The 26,742-nt window shown below is 44.1% G+C and overlaps 1 long non-coding RNA gene across 2 annotated transcripts in view; it reads right to left on the reverse strand.

Moving 5' to 3' along the window:
• Positions 1-2,917: 2,917 nt before the first annotated feature.
• LOC142828945 (uncharacterized) overlaps positions 2,918-26,742 on the reverse strand; it is a 62,115-nt gene continuing 38,290 nt past the window's right edge. For both annotated transcript variants that reach the window (XR_012903120.1, XR_012903119.1), the window contains exons 2-3: positions 18,957-19,048; positions 2,918-3,005 (exon numbers count right to left, since the gene is read on the reverse strand). This is a non-coding gene — a long non-coding RNA (uncharacterized LOC142828945). The remainder of the gene's footprint in view (positions 3,006-18,956; positions 19,049-26,742) is intronic.

Genomic DNA, 26,742 nt, shown 5'->3' on the forward strand with positions numbered 1-26,742 from the left:
GCAGGCAAGAGAGAACAGGTCCAAAAGGAACCGGCTGTACTGGGATGAAAAATAGAAATAAATGGCCTGAAACAAAAGGCAAAAGAAGAAACACTGATGTGTTTACAAGCAGCGTTGGGTTGATGCTTTAGCTAAGGCCTGTCATTTTAAATTGAGGCATTATCTTCACAGTGATAGAGCTGGCATAATGGTATTTGGTCGCACTTTATATTAAGCAGTCCTTTATAAAGATTCTGAAGGGTCACTGAATGATTGATGGATGTTGTAAGTAAGGATATCACATCGTAAAACTAGTAAAAAGTTAACTAATGAGCCTGGGCTCATCGGTTAATTTTCATGCTTACACCCTCCCCCCGCCCCTGCTGCTTCCATATTAGAGGCAGCAGAGCGGGGGAAAGGGGTGGCAGGTGACTCGGCGGGAGCCAGTGCTCGTAGGTAGCCAGTATAAAGCCAGTTCCCTACATGCACCAGCTTTGCAGAGCCAAGCCCCCACCCTGCGTGTAAATGTGTAACCGCTGAAAATTTCAGCAGGTAGCAGGTACACGTTTACCAAAATGAATTACTTTTACCATCCCTAGTTATAAGCAGGGCTCGACAAATCAGTGAATCTACTCGCCCGTGGTGAGTAGATTTCAGCCGGTCACCCCGTTCACCGACGGCACGCACATGCGCAATGCGGGTCTGGCGCATGCCTGGTGCGGGGCTGGCGAATAGATTTCGCCACGGTTTGTCAAACCCTGGTTATAAGTATGTTACTAGTATGAGTAATATATGTTACAGATGGTTATGATCAGTGCCGTCCATATCCATATGCAGAAAATGCAGCTGCCCAAGGCATCAGAAAATCTGGTGAACCCCTGGCTCTTAATATCCACCCACTGGCCTCTCCCTCTCCCTGTTCTCTGAGGATCTAGTTAACTAAAAAGTGACACAGCCTGCCAGAGCTATTAGCAGAACAGGAAACCTGTGAAAGAGCCATTCAAGTGGGAATGAAGCCATTTAACAGGCATTTGCCAACCCCAGGTATAGCCTGTCAGTTTCTGATTTTACTGTGTTAGTTTACAGGGTCTTCATTTAAGATCTGCTTTAAAAATATCATATTAGTGCGTTGCTGAAGACTATAAGATCACTTCTCTCAAAAATCACCATCCCTCACAGAGGCACCAATTTAACTGTACTGCATAGGGCCCCAAAAATCCAAAGAAGTGTTATGAGTGTGAACAGAAGTTATAAGCAACCTCATGACCATCTAGCCTCCATTATAGTCCATAACCTGTGAGACTATAAGGGCCATATCACCGTGTTAATAATTTAATTTGGTAAATTGGGCTACAAGCAAATTGGATTGAACTCTTCACCATGCCTTACACTGGACTACCCCGTCCGTCCCCCCTCCCACTACTATATTTTTAGAAGACTCTGAATTTGAACTGGTTGTAAAATTTTATGCAAAAATTGTTTTTGGATCAGATTTTGTGGAAGTTCCCCACCCTCTTCTATTAGAATTAAATCCTCTGTTATCAAGGGCTGACTAGAATTGGAGTTGGCAAACTACTACTGAGCATGCAGAACTCCAGGTGAACAGGGCTAGTGAAGCATACTGAAGAAAGAACGTTTCCTTTTCATTTTAATTTCAATGAGATTCAATGTATAATAACCTCATTTGTGTATTGACACTGCAAACACAACCCAGAATGAATGCAACATTTTTCACTTATTTTGGCACAAAGCAAGCTACATGAGATCTGCATTATTTTCTAAAACTACGTTAGCTTTTTTGACCTATGGAGATTTAAGTTGCTGCAATATAATAGCATCATCTTTTCTTTTAGGACTTATTTTTGACTCATTGACATGTCTAAGTTTCTCTCTCACACAGGGACTGACAAGAGAGTAGACCTCTTTAGCTTTTAAATGCAAATCCTTAATACGTCTCTCCCTTACTGTAACTCCAAGCATTTCTCTGATGGTGTTTCTTCCAATTCATAAATCTTACACATGATAAAAAGGAAAATAAAATGTAAAACAAAACAATAGCCAGCGCTTGTGGAATAAAGTAGAAATCACTGGGAATAAGTGGCAGAATCTGACCCATAGAAAATGAGCCTAGCTTTGAAATAAACAGGAATTAAGCATGTGCTTAAATGATATCCTGAATAGGTTTTAAGTGCCGGATCCTGTTCTAATTGAAGTCAATGGGAGTTTTGCCATCGATGGGTAGCCATTGATCAGGTGGAAAAAAAGTCACATTGTCAAGACTCCCATTTTTGTTTGGCTTAACTCATAATAGACAATTAGTTCTGAGTGAGAAAGTATCTCTTTAATGAATATATCAATTTAATAAGCAAAGTTCCAACAAAAACCCACGTTCATTTTCTTTCCTAATATCTACTTGCAGTGGCCTGGACTCATGGAAAGCTTTGACCTGGTCTGTTTGTGCATATAAGCGCTTGTATTGTCACAACAGTTTCACTACTGAGAGTCACATTCAGCCCACTAAACCTCCTTTAGTGTTACAAACCATTATAGCTGTTACCCAGTACCAGACATGCCATTTAATACATGCATTCATAAAGTGAGAGATGAAAAGGAAAACTACCATAAGATATGTTTTAATTATGGAGCTGTTTAGAAACATTCCAATGAAGAATGTTTTATTTCCTGTGTCTATGACGCTGAGGCAAATAATTAAGAATCAAAGGAATTCAAAGTATTAGGTAACAATCAGAAAACTTGTGCAAGATTCCCCCCTCCTCCTTTTCAAGTTTAATTGGTCCATTGTTCCCATGAGCTATAAACCAAGAGGGTGATAGCGGTGCTAAAGTTTACTTCTATAAAGGAAGATTAACATAATCTGGAACTTTACCCTAATCCTTGTTTTGAGTTAACTCAAACAGATTGGATTAGTAATTCTTACCTACCACCCACTAGACGAAAACCAGCTTCTTTTCTTAGACAACCAGCTGTATTGTACCTTCTCGTGCATTCTTCTCACTGAAAGGATTCTGCAGAAAGAAATTATGTTAAGTAAAAAGGAAAGAGTTTAACGTTTTGGTGACAAGAAACAATCGCTGGACTTGCGGCGCCTGAATTCTAATGAAAGATTAGGCCGGTTTTGCTGTGATTTGTATGCGGTTAGTTCAGGAAAACTGCAGAATAAACCTCCCTGAGCTTTTCATTCATGGGATTCATCAAACATTGTCCTGGGGGTAAATTGACTTTTCCTAGTTGCAAACCTGTAGGGTGCCTGTGGAAGGAGGATGGGTTTGTGGTTAAAGAACAGTAGGCCAGACTTCAAACTTTGGTACTGTCCTGTGTTGCCATGGTGTTCACCTGGGGGGTCATGTCGACCTTACCCTTCCCATGATGCTAAATAGGAGGGAGGGCTAGTGTGGGAAAGCTTGTGAGAGTTTCTGCATTAAGCAAAACCCTCCTTGAGGTGGACCTACATAGGAAAGGCAAACTTCCAGCACCAAGTCTCAGAGCCCAGATCATTTGAATGGAGCTCACAGGGCTTGGATTGCAGGGCTAAAAATAACACTATAGACGTTCCCATTGGAGCTGGAGCCCAGACTTTGGAGGCCAGACTCCAGCCCAAGCAGGGACATCGAGGGCATGTCTACACTAGGAAACTATTTCCTAGTAATTACTTAGAATTACTCTGGGGAGTCGTTATTTCGAGAGAGTAGCACCAGAGCGTCCACACTACCGCGATTTCAAAACAACTATTTCAAAACTAGCAGTATTCCCTGAGGAAATCAGGAGTACAGATTTCCAATTAAGCAGCCCATTATTTCAAAACAACAGGCTTGGTAGCGTGGTTGCGCCGCTTATTAATTTGACCTAAGAGGGGTTATTTCTAAATAAAGCCCTAGTGTAAATGTGGCCTAGACTGCTACATTTACCCGGTGAGTCTGAGTCAACTGACCCAGGTTCTGAGACTCAGTGCTAGGGTAGGAGGGGGTGTGCAATGCAGACTTACCCTTGGTCCCTCAATTCCCTATCTGCAGTCTCTGGGTAGAAAAAGCTCCCTACCTCACAGGATTGGTGTGTGGATTAGTTCACTAATATCTGTGCATCTCACAGTTGTGGTGGTGGAGCCTTGTAAATACCTAGTTAGGTCCTAAACCTTTGTAAAGTCCTGAGAAAAGATCCAGTTCTTAAAAAGAGGATGGAACCTGTCAAGGGATGAGCTCCAGAAGTCCTTATCTGGTCACAATTCTCATGGTCCTCAGTGCAAAAATTCTCTGAATAAATACTGAGAGCCAAAATAGCCATAGACTTCTTCCGGAGCAGAACTGAGTGCTAGCTATGGAGCACTCTGTACCATGTTTTTGTGACCAATGAAATACTAAGGACATGGTGGATGGCTTTCATGGGTTAAACATGCAGAGTCTAAGGGCCCTTACAGAGCACAAGACTGACTGATGCTGCCTTCCCCTTCCATTAATTTCTTAATGCCATCAAACTAGACAATGATAAACTCACATAAAGTGGCCATGGTGCACAAGAATACAGAAAAAGCAATCGCTAGCTTCTTTTTGTTAGTTGCTTTTGCAGAGCAGATGGCCTTCTCGTAATGATGGAAGAAAATTAATTACTGTTTTTAATATTAAGCAATGATTGTAACTCAGGATAGCAGTTAAAATATTCAGTTGCTAGGACTACAGGAGGCAGTGCTCTAGCAAACAAAACACCCAAACTGTTAAAAATAATCTGTACAAACACTGTCATGGTAATAGTTCTCCTGCCATGGAACAATTGTCCTCTACTTGAAGGAAGGAGCATATGTCATAGGGAAATAAAGAAGCAACATGTAGAGTTTTTACTAGTAGGAACCAAGCCCATTTTAAATTTCATTATTAATTGGACAATACTAGTTAGTGATAAATCTCATTTATTCATGTTAATTAGCAATGAGGGATATTAATTAGCACTCTACCTGGGAATGAAAGCAAATGCCTTGTAGAACTCCAGCTGTTCCAACAAGCTGCAGCCCACCTGCTAAGCAACACAGAGCTGATATAAGCACGTCGCCCTCTTGCTCCGGCCAGAGCAAATTCATTACACCATTCTTGAGCTTCAAAGAACTCAAAGGGTCAGGCCAGGGCCATCTCGGAGAGCAACACTTCTCTAGACAGGCTCTTCATAGAGTAGAATCTGTTACTGCCACTGGTGAAACTCATAGAAGAGGACATAATTTTCTTGGTGGCTGGGCTGTGGAACTGCAAGGCATCAGGGGATAGCAAAGAGATTAGGTTACTCATGAATTTTACTCCATTCAGGACAAAATGCCTGACCTTTCTCCACCAGAGATTTCTGACAGTAACAATCCCTCCCTGCTGACTAGAGTAAGAAGCTGAAGATGGTCTGAGTGACTAAGTGTTTTATCATGAGTCTTGTGATATTTGGTGGTTTCTTTCAAGTCCCAGCTCCTGAAGTCAAGTGATTATATGATAATTTCTGCTTTCATTTAAGGGAAAAGACCCTCATTGTTAGAGAAGCTTGAGAACAAGGGCCAGAAAGGTTAAAAAAACCTGGAAGGCAAATGAAAAGAACCCCACTTTTTAAATATAATTATTTTTACACCAATTTCATGATATTTTGGGAACTGGCTATATCACCTGTGGATATCTGGGGATGACAATAGCACCACCTGCAAAGAACCCTAACTGAACAATGAAAAGACACACCATTATAAAAGTATTACATTTGTTGTGCAAAAGTGGCATCTTTAAAAACAACCACCGCCTTCTGCTGGGAAGAATTCAGATTGATGATGGAAGGAAAATGCTATGAGGTTCATTTTCCATCCCGCCATACTGAGAGGCAGAATGGCCTTACAATTACAGTTTTTTTGTAGTTTTATTGTAGCTATTTTGGTCCCTGGTTATGACCGAGATTAGGTGGGTGAGTTAATGTCTTTTATTGGGAGATAGATCTGTTGGGGAGAGTCAAGTTTTCAAGCTCCAAGAAACTATGAGAGGAGTCATAGGAAAAAGGAGAGCTGTTATAATGAGATATAAGACTCTCTAAGTCCATGATTTCACGAGGCATACTGGAGCGGTCGACAAAGGCTTCCTTTGTCGACCGCGCCGTGTCTAGACTGCCGCACTGTGCTGGATCAGCTGATCGTCAGCACAATGCGGTGGCCATTTTTATTTTATTTTAATGGCCATTTTATTTAAATCCCCGCTTCTTTGACTATGCCGAATAAACTATTTTACGTGGCTCTGTCAACGGAGCCATGTAGTCTAGACGTAGCCAGAGATAATTACATTGTCTTCAGAGTCATATTCAGAAAACATATATCTCAGCCATCTACTTTGCTTGCTAGGTATGCCAACCCCACAGAGAAAACTTCTGGATTCTGCCCTATCACAAACACAAGAAAACGAAAAGAGGAGCAAGCAGTAAATTACCCAGAGACTGTTACAATCCCATGAAAGAAATGAGCTATTGATCCATGCACACACATATCAAGCTCTGTCACTGAGCCACATAAAATAAATTATGCGTATCGTTTACTGTTTGGAAGTTTAGTCTTAAAAAAAAAAGAGAACCTCCAAGTACTGATTTCAAACTGTTTCACTGAGCTCCATTTTTAAAAATTTCATAATAGTCTTTTGTCCTCGGTTTTCCCTCTGTTTGCTAAACATTTTTCACTTGAAGACTCAATTAGGACAAAAAAAAATCCCCCACACAACAATCATTCAATTCAAAAATTAATTTGGAGATCAAGGGACTGACTTAGACCTATGCCAGCAACTCAAATCTATTCAAGCCTTTGTCACATGATCCAAGAGAATGGAGAAACAACAGTTTAGCTGCTTTAATCCTGCTTAATTTGAGTGCAAAGAAACTCACATGTACTACTAAGAACATTTGTAGAGTACAGTGTGTCCATTTTCTGGGTCCCCAAGTCTAAAGACTTTGTTTCATTGAGCACTCACAACATGATAGATTAATTAAAAAAACATAACCCAGCACAGACAAGGAAAATCTGTTTAGCTTCACAGAGGTAGTGAGAGATTCTCTCCAAAAATAGCTTTTTCCTGGAACAACACATCTGACAGTTTTCTATTATTAGTATTTATTATGGTAGAACTAAGGGCCCCCAGTTGTGATCAGGGCCCTGTTGTGTAGGGCTCTGTACAAACATACATTGAGAGAGAGTCCCTGCCCCAAAGAGCTTACAGAATAAACAAATAAGAGAGGCAAAGTGAAAGAGGATCTATCCGTGTAACTGGGGAGGGGGTGTGGCAACTTCCTTTTAATCAGATGGAAGAGAGCTCAGAAAATCTTACCCACCACACTCACGCTCTATGTCCTGTAAATTCACTCCTCCTGGAAGAACTTTAAGTCAGTCTTCAATTTCCAGGAAAAAAAAATCCTTTCCACTAAATTCATGGATTGTTCTGGCTTCGCTCTGCCTCTCTCCCTGACTGATCTCACGCTGATTCAAAACAATCCGATCAAAAAGTTGGAACGGCTGGGGCTGGCTTTCCATCCTCTGTCGCGTAAAGCGAGTCCCTGAACCTTTCAGCCTGTCCCAGCAGCAGCGTAATTCCTTTCAGAGTCTCAATCCACCTGCTTCTCTGATTTAGGGGCAAGAGAGCTGAAGCAAGAGGGTGCACAGTCCAGACAATCACCACGCCCAAAGCCATGCACAGAGAAGATCTGCAGAAATCTCATCCCCAGAGGTACCGAAGAGAGGGGCCAGCTGTGTTGGCAAGCTGAAATCACACAATGGAAGGGCTAAAATTGACATACATTGCTCCCTCTTCCACCCACCAGATGTCTCCAGCATGGAGATATAGTATCTTTCATACAGCACTCTTCTTTATCGTAGGCAGCTATATCCGGCGTGGCTCTCAGGGACAGTGCCCATAGGATCTGAGGGCATGCCCCACTACCTATTCCATAGAATTGCAAACCCACTGGCAGAACAATTTGGCAGGATCCCTTTGAGGGGATCCCACCGTGGCATACTGGGGTGCTGTCTGCTCTGTGACCCGGCGTCCCACTGCGCTGTGATGGGAGATTCTCACCGACTCTCCCAAATGTGTATTAACCCAGGCTCAGCCTCCCAGGGAGGGAGACAAAGGAAGGAAGGCAGAGACCAGCACCTGGCTCGGGGGCAGGGTTGGAAGAGAGTTTTTTAGTTTGTCTGGAATCATGGGGGAAGCAGCCTAAGCTAGGGGGCTGGGATTTAAGGGCCTAGTCTCCCCCATCTCAAGGGGGGCTGAGGCATCACAGGTCTATCCCTGTAACCGGATTATATCTGTGCTGTGCTGTATCCTGGAGAAGCAATAAACTCCCTCTATTCTACTGGCTGGTGGAGTCTGTTCGTGCCACTATGAGGGTGCAGGAGATGGGAAACCCCAGCACGTCGTCACACACACCAAGCCGTGCACTGAATTGCACCCCCTGCTGCAAGGATTTCTGTAAAAGAGGACAACCAACCATCACGTGGACAGGAACTGGCTTACAAAGATTCAAGACGTCCCTGCTTTGGAATTTTCCACCATTATGGGGAGCGGGTGTCAGAAAACACCAGTTTGTCACACCGGAAACAGCCCGCATCTCACAATTCAAAACCATTTTGGAAGAAGAAAAGTAAAAGTTCTGAAGTTGTGGATTTCGAGATTTTGGAACTGAAAAGTGTCGTCATTTGGTTTCAAACCAACCATTCGATATTTCAGTTAATTTAGACAGAATTTTTTTTTTAAATGTTAAAAGCTCACACTCAAGATGAAACATTCTGAAGTTATGTAAACAAACCATTTCAGCTGACCCGAATGGAGGGGATTTTTTCTTTGGCACATCGATTGATAAACGTTTTGGAAATTCATTGTGATTGTCCCGTCCTTTCTTGATTCGGGATGACAAATTTTCAAAAGTTCAAAAATTCTGACAGGAGGGGATAACAGCTTCCGATTTCATTCTAAATGTACCCGATCACGCTTCCTTCCACTCAGTAGCATTTCACATGGCACTGTGGTCTGTCCTCATTTCCCGGTAAGCTACAGGATATTTGCTCAGTCACACCAGGCCACCAGAATCAGCCAGCCCTTGCCTTTCAATGCCAATGGTCATCACAGTTTCTGGATTTATAATTTGTACAGAATTAAGTGCCCACAGGCCAACCCCTGTGTTTGACTACGCCTGTTCAACTTCCCATGAGGACAGGGATCCTTTCCCATGGAACGAATCACAGAATGAATCAAGGCCAAACATCATAGGCGCAACTAACCCCCGATTCACCCCTGGTTTAATTCAAAGCCAATGGAGTTACATCTGGGGTGAATCTGTCCCTGAAGAACCATCCAGGCATTGACCAGTACCTCCTGGTGCAGGTGTTTCTGTGGACAATCTGTAATACTCTATTGACCACATATAAACTATTTATAAATGGAAGCTTAACATAAAGCATGGTCAGGAATTTACTCACGAAGTCGGGCACTGTGCAAAAAGCTTGTCTCTCCCTCCATTCTCTCCTTCATTTTCCCATGATTACTGACACTACTTAAAGGCTTGCAGTAAACTGACTTCTGCAAATGAGTTTCCAAAGAGATCCATTCATGAATAAATAGAGGTGAGGGGTTGCTTCCTTTAGATTAAAATTAGCCGCAAACCCAGCAAGACGTTATGAGAAAGAAGCAGGGTTATTAAAGAACATCATCCATGCAGGAACAATCCCTCAGAGAGAGCAAAGCAATAGCAAGGGATGTGCGTCCTGCCCTTACGCACGTCTTGTATTTTATCTCATCCGAGTGGTAGTTCTGGCGACCCGCCAAAGGAGCTAGCCAGTAAAGCCAAGCAGCGCCGATTAAGGAAGATACCCAATTAATGATGGAGGAGGGCTGAATCTTGGTGCCGGGTTCTCGCTCATTCTTTGGAATGGATCTCCCCAGAAAGAGTCGACTAGTGCAGGGTTTCCTCATCTTTTGCCCCAGAGGCCTGCTCTGTCCATTGAAATCCCTCTCTAGGAACCCAAAGAGAGAACAGGTTGTAGGCTTTCTGTTTCTTGGTGGCTTCTGAATTTCTGTCTCCCATGCACCGGTTTTTAAGTTGCAAAAGTTTGGCTTGGATTTCACACAGTATTCAGGATGGGATCCCACACTGCGTGTACTCAGCCCTGGATAAGACGGGTAACTCTCCTAGCTACCTTAACTCATTATGCAGGAAGTGTATAATCTAGCAACATGTGGTCTGCAGCATGGAGACGGCTTTATTTTTAAACATGTTATCCTTCTCTCCTGCATGTTAACAGGAGAGAAGGATGGTTGGTCTTCCAATCTCTTTTTAGAGTTGTATTATTGTCTAGGTCTCCTTATTTAATTTCTTTACCTAAAATGCCAAAGTCCCGCCCTGCCTGGATTGTGTGTTTCAACAGATTCTGGGTCAACAGAATCCTGCTTGGGAAGCAGTGAATTAACTTAATCACACCCTCTAGTGCTGCGACAATAGGAAAGGCAGACCCAGGATTTTAACGTATTTCAAATGAAGGCCATTTGTCTCAGCACCACAGAGACACACACTTTTTTTTTCTTTTAACATGTCTGAGCTAGAAACATACAAGAGGGGTGCTAGCGTCAGACTTATCTGGTGCCGTGCGCTGTGGCACTCCAGCTTCTTTGCAATATATTGGCAAGATGAGTCCTGATGCTTTACTCTTGTAACCCCTCCCACCACCGACCTAATAATGTGTAAATCACACCCTGTTGCATATTTGCCCTAATGCTAGAGCCAGTCTGTCCCACTGCAACTTAGAAGCCAAAAGGATCTGGGCGTGATAGCTTAAATTCAGGAAAAACCTTTTGCCTACTTCACTCCCCTATATCCACAGGACCAAAACAAACAGTAACAAGACTCATTTCCATGACACTTTTTGCAAGCAAGCTGATCTCAGTTTGAACTTGGAGATGGATTTTGCCTAGAGCTTGGAGTTTTTGCATTATGTTGTAGAAAGCAGCAAGTTAAAATCCTGTGGTGAAGGTCACGTTTGTAGACTAAATTCTTCCTAGCCTTTATTGTCTCTGGGTTAACTGGGTAGCATTAATTATTGTTATCATCCAAAAATATTCCTTATGGCATAGAAACATTTCAGTGAAGCTTTTGGCTCTAGAAGGAAAACATAATATGCCGTCTTATGGGTCATTTTCATGAAATTGTGCATGCCGATAGATCTTACGAGCTGAAGAGCACACTGTTTGAACTTTTTAGCCTTCTTCTCATTCTTTTTTTATTAATAACTTTCCCCTAAGTACTCAATAGGGTTTTTTTGCATTCCGGGAACAATATCAGAGCCCTCCTGCAGCTAATTTAATATGTGTAAATTCTCCTGGCTGATAAGCAACAACTGTGCACACAGAAGGGAGAGTAAAACAGCAAACATGCAAGAAAAAACCCCCACAATAAGCAGCATAGAGAGAGTCAGAAGATGTGCTGAAGAGGTGATCATTGAAAGAATTTGCCTTTTATATAGTAAAGACACCACCCCCAAAGAAAAACTATCGTCTATTGCCATCAGAGGGAAAACAAACTCTTGTGTTTGGGGTTGTTTTCATCCCCACTGAATTTATTTTTTAGCCCAGATTCAGCAAAGCACGTGTCTAACTTCCAGCACAAGCGTAGTCTGACTTTACTGGGAATTTGGTCACAACTCTGCAGGAAGGAGCTAATCATAGATGGTTTATACTAGCTCATAAATGATGGTTAGGTGTTAAAAGCATGTAATGTGCATAGGTATATGGGTACAATGATTCCCGTCCTATGTAGTGTGCATGTTCCTAGTCTCCCCATCACAGGCAACCTAAGTTCCCTTTCATCCCACCCACCTCCTCAGCAGAGCCACATACTCACCTTCCTTGCAAGTGGAAGGTAAGCTGCTGTGGGTGGAAGTGGAAAGAGGAACCCTAGTATGGAAAAATGGGTTTCCCATATGGGAACTGTTGAGAACCACAGATCTAGTCAATTCCAGAGCCCCACCTATTGAAATTCCTTTGCCATCTCCCTCCTCACAATCAATTTAATAATTTTTTTATTCGCTTGCCTTTGAAGCACTATTATCCCATCCTGCTTTCAGAACCTTCTGTTTGCTGCCTTCTCACTAAAAAGAGAGCATATGCTGATGTTTCAGTGTAACAGTAGGATGTCCCAAAGACCCCAGACCAGTGTTCCCTCTATTTTTCCATCCATGTGCAGAATAAATTTATCATCTGCACTGAGGCATGTGTAGATGTGCACCACCTGTAGAAACAGATGCCACCAGCTGTGGATACTCTGCTAATGAGTTGGGCGGCACCTAAAATCTCTCCTGGGTGGCTGCCCATGCACTCAGCTTGCAGGGAACACTGCCCCAGACTTAAGGTGTCATTTTCAAGATGTTTTCTGCAAAACCAAAACCTCCTGACTGTATTCTCCAGAAAAATCACACACATTCAGAAGGCAAACAGGTAGGCTGTGTCTACACTGGCGCGACCTCGCGCAAAAGCAGCCGCTCTTGCGCAAAAACTTGCTGCCTGTCTACAGTGGCCACGTGTTCTTGCGCAAGTAAACTGATGTTCTAATGTATGAAATCAGGGCTTCTTGCACCAGAACTCTGACGCTCCCGCTCAGGAAGAAGCCCTTTTGCGCAAGAGCTCTTCCAGAAGAGGCCAGTGTAGACAGGCAACATGAATTACTTGCGCAAGAAAGCCCTATGATTAAAATGGCCATCAGAGCTTTCTTGCGGAAGAGTGTCCACACTGGCATGGATGCGCTTGCGCAAAAGCAAGTGTAGACGCTCTCTTGCGGAAGAGTTTTTGCACAAGAAGCTGCCAGTGTAGATGTAGCTGTAGATTTTGGACCCCTGCCTTCCCCTGCTCCAGAACAAGCAGGAAGAGCCGATTGACAAAGCAGTTTCTGTCAAGAGTAGAAAAAGAGATCCAAAGCGGACTAGCAGCACTGAGTAGCATCAGCTGTACTCACATTCCAACTGGAGAAAAGACCACCCTGGAAAAGTCAGACAACTTAATACACATTAAAAACGCAGGCAAAAATATTGCTGCACGAAGTGTGACATATCTTAACAGACAAGATGGCGTAGAGAGAGAAGAGGAGGTCCAAATTCTGCCCCACCTATGCAATAAGGTCTAGTCCCACCACACTTCTCCATCCAGGTAGTTCCCAGGGCTAGACAGAGCAGCTTGCAGAATAATGGCCTAACATTGCACCGACTTGCTAAAGGAAATAATTAACTGTGATGCAGAGATGTGGAGCTAATCCTGATGCCATTTGCCACAATTTATCGACAAGCAAATTCTTTTCCAACCTTGCACATACCCCGGCATCCCATTCCTCACCTCTCTAATTAAAAATGAATGTGAATACTTCAATAAAGCAGCCCAATCCATCATGTTCAGGATGCAATAAAGGAACACAGAGTCGACAAGAAGCTTTCCCCTTTCCCATGTGCCGTACGCTAGGTGTTTCACTGCAGGAAAGCATGTGCTAATTTTTTTTTTTTACCTCTATGCTGTCTGCACTGTCCTTTCACATAGCTGCTGCTAAACTGCACGGAAGGTATTTCTAATCTCGTGACAGTGACTGAAAAGGGGTGAAGGACACAAATTACATCTCATAGCAATACCGCAGCCCAGGAATGGAAGGTCAGCCAGCTGACTCTTCCCAGAATCCCCTATACAATGCAATTATTCATGAAGGAAATTTCAAATTATTTTCATTAGACTTCTGTTTTACCAATCTAACCAAAGTGATTAATTAGGGATTAAAATATTTACTCTGCACATGTTGTCTTGGCACGGCGCTAGAATATTTAAGCGTTGTGCTAAAAGGGTCAGCTGTTTCCAGAAACGTTTGCAATTCATTCGGTGTTTTCCATGTAAAAGGGCATTGACATGCATGTCTATACTGTACTTATGAATCTATTGGGGGTATAGATAGAGACAGAGGTGTCACATTGGAGCTGTCCCGTCCTCCCCAAGTTCTCCTTTGTCAGGACCACTTTGGATCAGCAACTAAAACAGCGGCAGCCCTAAAGTTACAGTTTGTCACACAGCAGGTATGAGGCTCAAAACTAAGCAGAAGAGCAAGGTGGTATGGTTGGAAGTGGGAAGGGAGAGCTAGTGCATGGAGACAGGACTGGGCTACAAGAGACCGGGATTCAGCTCTGGTTTTAGGTATAGATTTCCTAGGTGACCTTGGAAAGCACACATACTGAAAAGGTATTTAGGCACCTAATTCCCATTGATTTTTATTAGGACAGAGGACCTAAGAATTACACTGTGCCTTTGCCAAGGAATGCTGTTACCTAGGTGACTGCGTGAGTACCAAAGTCTTTGGTGGCCTGAGAAGATTGGTTAGGTGTTGAGTCTGTGTTGGTCATTGGCAGTCTTAAAGATCTAGCAGGAGATCAACTGGCAAAGAAGCTATTTGTCTTCCATTTGGGATTTGTCTTGATGCTCTTAAATATTCTGAGGATCTGGGTCTTAACTCTACCCTGTGCTTCAGTTCCCTGTCTGTAAAGTGGGGTTCACACTACCGTACCTTACAAGGGTGTTACAAGGATTTAAAAAAAAACCAGGAATAACCATGAAGCCCTCAAATACTACAGTGGGCCATGGAAGCAGGGACCAGCCATAATGTTTTCAGGCCCAGTACCGACTTGTAACATGGGCCTGCTTCCATATACATAAGCAGAAATTGCAACCTCCAGGCCCTGGTAAAGGGTACCCTCCCCCCATTTGGCGGTTCTGCATGTAAGTACCTATATAGCTAGAACTTCAAGTTATTTTTCTACCCAGGGTAGTAGAACAAGGCTATCCAGTCAGTCACATAAGGTGAGAATTTCCCTAAGGATGAGTTAAACCTTGCTGTGGGGTCTTCTGTGGAAACAAAGTACTGTTCTAAGTCAGGCGATGAGAATCTGATCCACAAAACACTAGATGCATGGACCTCACAGTGCAGAAGCCAAATACTCATCCAAACTTTTTGAATCTGAACAGTTGATCTGAACTGGGGGTTTAGTTGCATTTTAACACATTAGTGTTAAGCAAAAATTGTACATTCTGGGGTGGATACCCCACAAACATTTGTTGTAGCTGCATTTAAACTTAAACCTGCAGGCAAGGATTTAAGGCAACTATCAAGCCTTTCTTGTCCCGTGAACATCTGAATTTAGTAGCACATTCATTAACAGCGGTGAAAACACAGCTAAAAATTCAAGCGCAGACCGAGTCTTAAGGATGTCAGAATCTGATCTCAAATGGTTGTATCTGCATTGCAATGAGCCGGTTAACAGCTCTAGGACATATTCAGGGCCAATGTTCCCTCGTACTCTGGGTCAATCTTTCCACCCATGTGCAGAATAAATGTACGTGCCCTGAGGCACGTGTGAATGTGCAAAAACCAGGCTGTGGGTGCTCTGCTAATCTGCTGGGTGGCGTTTGAATCTCTCCTGAGTGGCCACACAAGGGCCCAGATTGGGCTTGGACATCCAGTGCTGCAGCAATTTCACGGCTCTTGTTATTTCACTTAGTTGGATCAACTCTCGCTCAGGTACGGCCTGTGTGTTCTGCTGGCTGTCACACCTCCGATTGGCGTGTAGACAAGGGGTGCATAACTGCAGCCTGAGGGCCCCGTGCAACCCATTGGAGTTCTACATGTGGCCACAAGACTTTTGTTTACCATTGCACATGCACAGGGTTGACAGATTCTGCTGGTTTTCAGAAGATCTCTTCCAGAAAAGCTTCTTCCGAAAGAAGCCTGCAGTTTAGACATAGCTTGAGGTGGGGGAGGGCCACTCATGCAGCCCACTCACTAGCCTAAATTGCCTCTCACTGGCGTAGACACACCTATTGCCTACTGTGCCACCACATTAGAGAAGGGCTCATTTTACACAACCGTGTTCACAGAGCAAAGTGGTGGGATGTTAACACCCCACTACAACTGCTTGCCCACTGGGCTGCTTTCTGTGAGAGGTGTGACACAAAATATTCCCCAGAAAGTGGGATTCTACACCTGCCCTACAACAGGATGCAAACTGGCTCACAGCCAGGCAAGCGCGTCCCCTCGTTGGACCTTTGAAGTGTTCCGGAATTGATTTGCTGTGCATCCCACTCTTCTCCTGGGAACTGAATCCGAAGCGGGCGGGTAAGTAGCAGTGAACGAGTCCAAAGATGGGAACACCGGCTACTTCACCGCTAAGGACATGTCCACTCAGAACAGCTCAGTGACTCTTGAGGGGAAGAGTCAGGTTTGTGTTATTATTGAGAAACAAAACGGCTTTTGAAACATCCCTTGCATGACAGCACGGCACATGTGAAGTCGAAGTGCGCAGCGAAGGGACTCTCTGAAGTGCACCGTACCTTACAGCTGGCGGCTAGCACCATTGCAACTTCACCAAGATGAAAAAGATGTATAACAGGATTTGCATTCCTTTCCAGAACAGGACTGCTGCAAGCTACCCTTTCAGCACTTATTTGTTCCCAATAGCATTAGAAGTCTCAGCCTATTTCCTGGCTGGGGCATGTTTCCTTGAGGCAACAGAAGTCACCTGTCACTTTCTTTCTCATGTTACTTAATCATTTTAGTCCACACTGTAAACTGCCAATCATATTTAATATTTGGTCACCTTGAATGCATGTCGACTGATTAAACAGAACGCTATTTCTGTCAACAACCGACGAGAGAATACTTACAGCTTCATTAGAATGAGACCACCAGATAGGAGAGCATTTTTCATTCACAAGCCCAGAGAATATTTAGGTCTTCTCCTATTTATTTCACAAACAATGATTTAATTGCTGCCACATTAACAGAGCAATCAGTGCTAATTGGATAATACTGCTTCTAAAGATTTTCTTATAGCAGCACTTTTTGTGCTCTGATTTTTTTTTAACAGAATTATTTTTAATTATCTATGAGGGTCTGGCATCCCAGAGCTTCTCAGCAGGGCTCTTGTCCATATTCACCATGGAACATAAGAACAGCCAGACTGGATCAGACCAAAGGTCCATGTAGACCACTATCCTGTCTTCCAACAGTGGCCAATGCCAGGTGCCCCTGAGGGAGTGTACAGAAAATCACTAAGTGATCCTTCCCAGTCACCCATTCCCAGCTTCTGGCAAACTGAGGCTAAGGTTTATTATTTGCCTACAGGCCCCAACTGAGATCAGGCCCCATTGTATTAGGTGCTGTACAAATGCACTGAGCTGGCACAGTGAGTTGACCAAGCTCACACACCAAGTCTTGGCAGAGCCGGTAACAGAACCCAGGTCGCCTGAGTCTCAGCACAGAAGCCTAGCCACCGAATCACACTGCCACTCTAAAACCTCTTGAAGGACCTAATTCTGCCTACAGTGAATTCAGTTGACTTGTATTAAAAAGTTATTTGTTTCATCCCCATCCCTTAACCTGTCTCCTTGTTTATCTGGTCTAAGAGGATGATATCTTTGGCACAAGGCCCATCTCTTCATGGTAGACTGGAAGGCACCTTGAACATAACGGGTGCTCTGATAAAGATGATATGAGAATGAAATGATGAATGAACCTACAGGACCAGATAGCAACAATGACAAAATATCACTTTATACCTACAGCTCAGTAGGAAATTTCTCCCCTTCCTCTCATTGCAGGACTTGGCCATAGTGATCCATGCATTTGTCAGTTCCAGGCTGAATGGGTGAAACTCACTGTATCTTCACTTGAAAACAATGCAAAGGCTTTAACTGGTTCCGAATGCAGCAAACTGAGATCGTCATGCATCGCTCACCCCTACGTTCCAGGTCATCCGTGGGCTCCCAGCTCCCTCTGGTGCCACTGCCATTTCAAGACCTCGATGCTGGTCTCCGTAGCCACTAATGGATCAGGACCCAAACACAGAGATTGCATCTCCTGTTGTGAATTACCAAAAGTGCTGTGGCCCTCTGGGCACTAAGTGCATGAGCATTAAATATACAGCATTATTGACCTAGGGAATCCAGCCATGAAAGGCATTTCCAGAAGAGATCAGACACCTCTGGAATTTGGCCCTCGTTAGGCCATACTGGAAGACCTTCCTTCTTTGATAACGCTCCTCCACCATAACCAGTCCAACAACAATAAGTACACCCAGCATACCCTCCCATCACCAGAGGAGGGAGAAGAGATGAGACTTCACCACACATACCAGGGACTTCCCTTTGCTAATCTTACAGGAAAGATTCTCAAAGACTAGGGTGATGGGCATTAATACAAAACACTGACATGGATAAAGGGATAAAGCCTGATCCAAGATCCACTGGAGTCTATTGGAACGGGTGTTAGCTGAGGTTCAGAGATGCACAGATAATAGTAATATCACATATACACAGCAACTCCAGGTGTGGAATATTACTTGCTATTCATAAAAGAAAAATAGAGTTTTGCTCAAAACTCATTACATTCCTGTTATGAGATTCATAACATATTTTTCTCACCAGCGCAGGTATGGAAACGTTGAGAAGAAATATTACATTTTCAGTACTCCATACAGAACAGAGCTCTTTTTATGTTTGTTTTATAACTTTGCTTAATCAACTTTTTAGCCATTGAATCCCTCCCAAGTTCCATTCAATAAAATTAGCCTTATCTAAATTAGTTATCACCCAAAATTACTTCCTTTTTGAACAAAAGGTTTTTTATTTTAAATTATAGGTGTAGCCATAGGCTGTTCCAGAACTATATGCATGGGCACATTTTTAGTAGATAATATTTTTAATCCTAATTAAAAAACCCTTTCCTATATAAAATGTTAAGATTTGTGAATGACCTTATTTTCCTTTTGATAGGCACAATGTACCAATCAACTGATTTTCGTTCATATACCTACATTTCACTGAAATGTTATATTTTTCTGCTAAACTTTTGTATAAACCAGATTCATGTTTTCATTTGACCAGATTTTATTTTCTAAATCTGTATTTTCATACCTCCATAAGTGACTGGATCTGATTTTGTAAAGGTGCTGAGCACATGTAGTTCCTCTTGACGTCAGTGGGAAGTGCAGGTGTCCAGTATCTCTCTAAAACAAAAATAGACAACTTGTTTAAGTGGAAACCCTTGCATTGACTTTGGGAAGGCTTCTGACCACCTTCTGAGAGAAGATCTCTGGTGGTCTATGAGAATGGAAAAGATACCTGGAGACTGTGTCAGCTCAGGAGTGCTAGAATCTATGCAAAAGTATGTGTGGGAAGCCCCACCAGCACTGCAGCCACAGCCCCATGCCTGCTCCTCCTCCTGCTCTGTGGCCACGTCCCTGCTCCTCCTTTACCCTTGTTGTCCCACCTCTACTTCTTTTCCAACTCCACTCCCTGCTCCCCTCTCCCGCTGAGGCCCCAGCCTTTGGCCAGACCAGATGTTAGAGCCAGCTCAAGGAGCACAGGGCACTGTAGGGAGCCCTTGTCCCTCTACCTGCTCTGGGTGGGGAGGCCTCAGAACAGCCCGCATCCCATGTCCCCTCCTGGGGCAAGCTGCCTAGGGCAGGTGGAGGATTGGGGGTTCTCCACAACATCCCAGTCTCCCTCGTGGCTCTTATTATGACCTGTCTCTGGCTTCTGGCCTGGCTGGGGGAAGATGAGGAGGGGCCTGTGGTGAAGGGAAGGATGCTGGTGCTGACAGGAAGCACAATCCCTGTAATGTATGTGGACATGGGCCCCCTGCTCTCTCCCATGATTCCAGAGATCATGTATCCGAAGCACCCAAGATAAAGGATACTGTCAGATAATTACTGTCTCAGGTTGGGCACCCAAATATTAGGTATCCGAAAATCACAAATTGCATTTGATTGACGAATTGCACATGAATCCAGATGGTTAACCCAAAGGCCAACAGAAGTTCAGACGGCTCTAGGCAGTCTGACCGAGACTAGGGGTCTGAGGAACACTCCTAAAAATTATCCCATTTTCTAGCACTACAATGGGTCTGTCTGACTCTCCTCTCGCCTAGGAGAATCAAGAGGAAGCGTACTGAAGTCAGTAGCACAACACTGGCATGGGAATCAGAAACCAGGTCCATATTTGCAAAGCCAAGAACTGCATCTTGGGATCAAGCAAGCCAGATTGCAGTGACTGCGTGGTATGAGCTTTTTGAAAGCTGTATGTGAAAGGAAGATCTAGTACATCATGTTCACAGTCTCTGAACTTCATTTTTAAACAAGCTAACAAACCGACTCTATTCAAGCTAAAGCTATGTCTATGCATATCCCGGAAAAGCTATACCGCATCCAAGGAACACGTCTGCTCTTTCCGAAACTGTTTCAGCATGCCTGTATTCCTCATTGTACGAGGAATAAGGGATGTTCCAAAAGAGGAGGTTTTTCCGAAATTTGACCCTGTGTAGACGGGCCAAATTTCGGAAAAGCCTCTTCTCAAAAAATAAAAAGCAGTTCACAATCTGCGTATCTTTTTCCAACTATAACTCTGCAGTCTAGACATAGCCTATGAGACACTGCTCTATTGAGGACACGGACATAAAACATTACTCAGGGCTCCTTCACATTTAACACCACACACAAGCCTGAAAGAACTATCCCAGCAAGTCCTCTCAACACATTTCTCACTAGAGTTTGGTTTCTCCTGTCTCTACTCTCTGCCATTCCATTGCTTTGGGCAGATGGGTGTGCACAGGGAAATGGCCGCAGAGGGGCTCCAGCTAGAATTTTCAAGGGTCTGTGGGCACCCATGCCAAATGCTTTAATGCAACAGCACATGCAGAGTAACCCCCTAGTACTCTGACTGCTCTGAGATCAGTGATGGGGTGAGGATGGTTTCGGGGCCAATGAGTCAGGGTTTCCTGGAGTGCTGAATGAGCTGCTATAACATGGTGCAACTCACCATTGTCGCACCTCCTGCTGGCCACGTGGGAATTAGCACCGCTCAGCACTGGAGCGCCCCCTTCTGGCCGGTGTCTCCCCTACTGTTACTTGTTTATGTGTTAATGGTTCTGCCACCTTACATTAGAGTCTCTCCCAGACTGTAGGCCTTCCCCTCTGGGTACTTACTCTGGGGGCCTCCCTCTCAGGGAACCCCTAACCCCGTATACCCACCTTGCCTCAGTGACCCACGGCCAGTCATCATCATCTAGGCCCTTACCTTGGGCCAAGCTGCAGTCTGGAATGGCCACACCCCATAGGCCAGAGATGTGGATCTGCTGCCTTATTCTAGCCCTGCTGTCTCCCTGCAGCCCTAGTGCCCTCAGGGCTTGCTTCAGGCCCTGCAACCTGGGAGTGAGGCCTTCCCCCCGCCACCCAGCACTGCTCCATCTCAGGAAGCCTCTAGCTTCCCTGGCAGCCAGGTCCCTCCTGCTCCACAGCTGGAGCCAGAGTGAGAGAGTTTTCCTCCACTCCAGGAGCCCTTATTTATATAGCCCCAGCTGACCCTTAATTATCTGCAGCCTCACCTGTGGCCACCTGCCACTCTGCCTCCCTACACTGGTTTTAACCCCTGTAGGGCCAGTGTGGGGCAAACGCCCCATCACAGCCACACATGCTCTACAAGGCGCTGCTGGTCTACTTGCATTAGGGCCAAACTTAAGTATGGGGCATTTTGAGCCACGTACCCATGGATTTTGCCCATATCTTCCCACTCCCTCCCTCCGCATCCTTCCAGAACATGGCTCCTTTCCTTGATAGTAATTCCAGTTGAGAGATGGATGCAGGAGAACAAATTCTTCAGTCTGGGCTTGTCAGTTACATCACAGGACTGCACCCAAATTGCAAACATTCCTTTTGATCCACTCCCCAGGAACAACCAGTGATCTTTAACAACAACTTTACCACAGGGAATTTTCAGAGAGTGAATCTGAAAGGCTTTTTGTAACACATAGACAGCTATACCTAGGGTAAACTTTGCATTTTCATCCTTTTGATTTTCTTATGGGTGTATTTGCCTTTAAAAAAAAAAAAAAAAAACTTATCTGTTTCACAAAAGTTAGTTTCTGTTCAAGTAATTAAAAATGTTGAAAAAAAGTCAGCTTTAGAAATGGACAGTTTTCCCCCTTTAAGTACTTTCAGGTTAGAAAACAATATGTGATTTATTTGTTTATTAATATTCATTTTTTACTTTCAGGGATCTGTTTTGTATCTCACCAATAGCAGGAGTAGCATCTGATGTGGCATTTGCTCTGGTAATTAAGCAATTTTTGCAAATAGCAGAACAGTCAGGATGAAAGTTACCACTGCCCTGGGGTTGCAGTAATTTATGCGCCTTTCTCTATACCAGTTTTCGGATGATACATGTAAATGATAAGAGCCCTTTGATTTCAGTTTCATTCTCTGGTATTCAGAGTCTCTTTACCCCTGTGGTGTGTAAATGGGAGACACGGGGCTGAATACCATTATCATAGCTGGTTACTGCAGTAACACAGCAACCATAATGCTAGTTACAGTGAGTTTCTTCAAAGTAGGGACTAGTTTGGGCCTCTGGGCTCAGCCCTGGGGAAGGGGCAATTGATAAGCAGCTCAGCTCCAGGAAAAGACCCATTCTCCTCTACTGTTGAGGGGGAAGTAAAGGCAAGTGCCCTGACAAGGGGACAGCTTGTAGCGATGCTGGATGGTGAAAAGGAGAGAAAACAGTGAGGGTTCCTTTTGCTTTTCATCAGGCCTGCTGCTGGGGAGTGTGGGGGAGGACAAAGGGGTCAATTGCTCTGGGGCCGGCCAATTCAAAGGGGCCCAGAATTCAAAGGGGCCCAGCAATGACGGCAGAGCTGCTGGCCCTTTAAATCACCACCGGAGAGTAGGGCTACATGCTCCAAGCAGCACTACGGGCTGGAGAGGCAGGAGCACACCACACTTTGGGCAGTGCTGAGGGCTGGCTGGCCTTGGCCCCACCCCTTCTGCCCTGGGCTCTGCCTCTTCTGGGAGCGTAGCACCTCACCCTCCCTATGTTGCCCAGAGGCCCATGGAGGCTGTTGGCTCTGCTACGTCTCACCCACATGATGCCTGGGAGGAGCTCTGTGCCCCACCAAAACTCTGGACCCAACCACGGGGTGGAAGGAATCTAACTTCTAGTTACTCACCTGTGTGGCTGCATTAGGATTAGTCACCATCTAACCCTATGCAGTGAAAGCTCCATTATTCGGCATTCAATTAACCAGCATTTCCGATATCCCACCGCACCAATCTTCAGTCTAGTAACTGGGGCTAGTACACTGCCCAGGAGTTTATGCAATTGCACGTTCTGTGCTCCACTTTTATGCAAAGGAGGCACACGACCAATAAGCAAGCTGAAACCAGGGATGTATTTTTTTTTTAAAAAGCAGTTTCCAGGGTATGGCAAAGGCTCATGGCAGATTCAGCCCAATCTCTTACGCCTTCTACATCTACAATGATAATTGATCTTGATAATGATGACCTGACTCATCAAAGAAAGATTAAATTTTGTTCAGTATAATTTTAGGGTTAAATGTATTTTTAGTGATCTGCATGCCCACCATGTACTGCCTATAGTCATATGTAGTGCCATAAGATAACCTACGGCATAGAAAACTTCATCAGTATACACATAACCAATCTCTCTGGCATGTGTTATGCCTACTGGATTGGTGAGAAGCTGTACATTATTTTATATTGCATTCATTTTATTTTATTCTAATGCTTTGAAAATTGCCATTCCTTTGGTAAAGTACAACTCTCAGTTAACCAGAATATTTGATTAACTGGCACCCCTCCCCCCACATACTCCCAATATGCCGGATAACACAACTTTTCCTGTATACATTTCCTGGGACTCTTGTGATTGTCATGCTGAAAGCAAATCAGGCAGGCAACTCAAGGCAAGATTTGCTTTTGTGTTGCAATCAGTTGCGACCTTCTCTCCTTGAATGTTCCATGAACTCTCATGACCTTTATTTTGCCTCAGAAATAAACCTCGAGGGTCAATTTAATGATCACGAAAAAGGGGGACCAATAGCATGGGGGCAAAATCTGATCCTGCCAGTCATATCAGATGGCACCATGTAGGCACACGGAGGCTAGCCAATGATCAAAATCACTTGGAACTAAATATAACTGGAACCCAGTTCTTCAAAGGTGAATGGCTCATGAACTAGCTAGTTTAACAATCACTTTCTCATCTTCCCGTAGCCCTTTAAGGGCCTGGTTCATCTCCCACAGAAGTCTATAGGATTTTTGTCATTGACATCAATGGGAATAAGGTTGTACTTCTAAGAGATTCTTATCTCAGCAGATCACTGACAATGTTTCTCTCACTGTAATTCTGCACAAAGAGGATGTCTCCAACTATGTAATTCCTGAAACTTGTTGCCAGACTCTTCTATGGTAGCTATTGGGCTATTCCAATTCAAAACTGCATGGAAGGATGGTCTTGTGATTCAGGGACTGAACTAGGGCTTGGGGTATCAGCAGTCTTTTTTTTTTTTTTGCTCTGCCACAGGCTTTCTTTGTGATCTTGAGCAATTCACTCAACTTGTCTATGCCTCAGACAAGTTAATGGGGAGAATTCTCTCTCCCATTCTTCCTTAGTCTTGTCTATTTAGACAGCAAGTTCTTTCAAGCAGGCACAAAACAGACCCCTTTGGCATTCCCCTTTATGGAAAACTCCCTAGTGGTGCCCTAGATGAGTAAATCTTCCAGACATTTTTAGGGACTGGGATGTGAAGCACCCTTTATTCCCACTCCCCTGGGGTATTTGTGGCCTTCTTGAGCAACAATATGTGGAAGGGGATGGTGGTGGCATGTGTTGAATTTTGGAGAACCTGGGGGCAACCCAACTCTGTTTACACCTTGAGCCCCACCTGAGGGGAATGAGGCATTTTTCAATAAAGCACAGAAGGCCACTGCAGTAAGGAGGAAAGCTTAGGAGACTGTAGTGAGTGAGAGACTGCAGGGAACACTGTGAGGCCAGGCAAATTGCTCTAGCTAGGGAAGGGCTGGGAGTAGCCTGCTAAGGCACGAAGGATTCTGACCAGACTAGGGGAATTTTGATGTCTCGAGGGAAGATTTGTGTGTCTAGCCTTGAATTTTAAGTTAACCTATTAGAACCTTGGGGAAGGCTGATGTGATTGGACTAGAAAAACCAATGTGGCATTTGTTTGAGCATCCAAAAAGGGAGCCAGAGCTGAGAGGTTGCATGAAGTGTCTGGAGCCACCGGGGGTGCTGTGAGGCAGAGATGCACCCACAGATAGGAACATACATGGGATGCTGAATTTCAGATAGAAAGGGGTGATGGTGGATAAGAGATGTGTATTGAATTTTGCCCTTCAGGTCTCGGTACCACTGCACATGTGGTAAGTGGATAAATCCCAAACTCGGGGCACTGTCAAATTGACACACCTATGCTCAGAGCTACTGTCCCACTTTCTTGATATCTGTGTTCATGGTTCATATCCTGCTAGAATTTGGTTGGTCACACTCTCTTTTATTTCCCCCTGTAGAGTCCTACTCTTCCATGCCTCCCCGCAGAAGGCAGTGGCAGGATGGTGTTTGGAGATGGCTGTCTGTATCCTCACCTGGTTAGAAATCAGCATAGCTCCCCTGAACTCAGAGCTGTGCTGATTTACGCCAGCTGAGCATCTGGTCCAGCATTTTTTTCCTGATTTAAAGAAAGGCTCCTTAAATGACTCCAGAAAAAGAAACTCAAATTCTTGCCAGGAGAGACATACCCCCCCCCCCCCATATACTTTAAGGATTTAAAATATCCTAACCAGCTACAATAGATCATCATAAATAAGGACCCAATCCTGCAAGTATTCCAAGCAGACAATCCCGTGCACCCACTCAGAGTACCAGATCCTCCAGCCGCTTGCAGGACTGGAACCCTAACTAAAGGGATTGAGTCTTTCCTCTTATGTTAAAACCAGCACTGGAAGACAGTAGCTGGCCACTTTATATTAAGATTTAATTTAAAGTTTATAAGGAGTTAATAAATGACTAATAAATGTTTTAATAACTGGCTGCTTGATTGTTATAGATTCCAACAGGCTGCTTGTAACCCATGCACAACACCTGCTAGTGATGTATCTGTAGCCATCTGAAACACACTACTCATATTGTTAATATGCTTGTAAGCCCCTTTTGCCTCCTCCCCGGGTTACTCGGGAGCAGATCACACTCACAGGTGTGCCGGGGTGCCTGATGGTCTTGACATAAAAGGAGATCCTGAGTACCCCAGTGGTGAAGTTGTTTGGTTGGGGAAAACCTATCCAGTCCCTTGCTCATAAAGAACATACAATGGCAGTGCCTCCACCTGGCTGGCCTTGTACACACTTACTGGTGTGCCTTGAGAGCCTCCAGGAATAAACTCATTCCAGCAATAATCTGGATCTAATTCCAGAACAACAACTACAAATCACATACATCTAATAGATTACGTTAAAATAAACAATCTTTACTTAACTTAAATAAACAGGGTTTAACAGATTAACAATGAATAACATTAATAAAGTGCACAACAATAATTGGAACTTGTATATCTAGCATTTGCACTGCAAATGTTTATCCCACCCCAGAGTGTGCACGCCCCTGGACTCAGAGTCCCAGACTCTTGCTTGCATGGGCGCGCGTGAAGAACTGCAGCTGTAATGGAGATTCTCTGTAGGCAGTGTGTATGAGGGTCCAAGTTAGGCAGCAGCTCTGTCCCAGGCAGAACTTTCCCAAAAATGCCCAATTACTTATAGTCTCATGCTGTGCCTATCAGAAGCAGCTTGCTAGATCCCAGTTCCAAAGGCATCTAATCCCAGTCTGTAGCTGCACTCTAACA

This window comes from Pelodiscus sinensis, chromosome 4, assembly GCF_049634645.1.
Source record: "Pelodiscus sinensis isolate JC-2024 chromosome 4, ASM4963464v1, whole genome shotgun sequence".
In the NCBI taxonomy this organism is placed as follows: Eukaryota; Metazoa; Chordata; order Testudines; family Trionychidae; genus Pelodiscus; species Pelodiscus sinensis.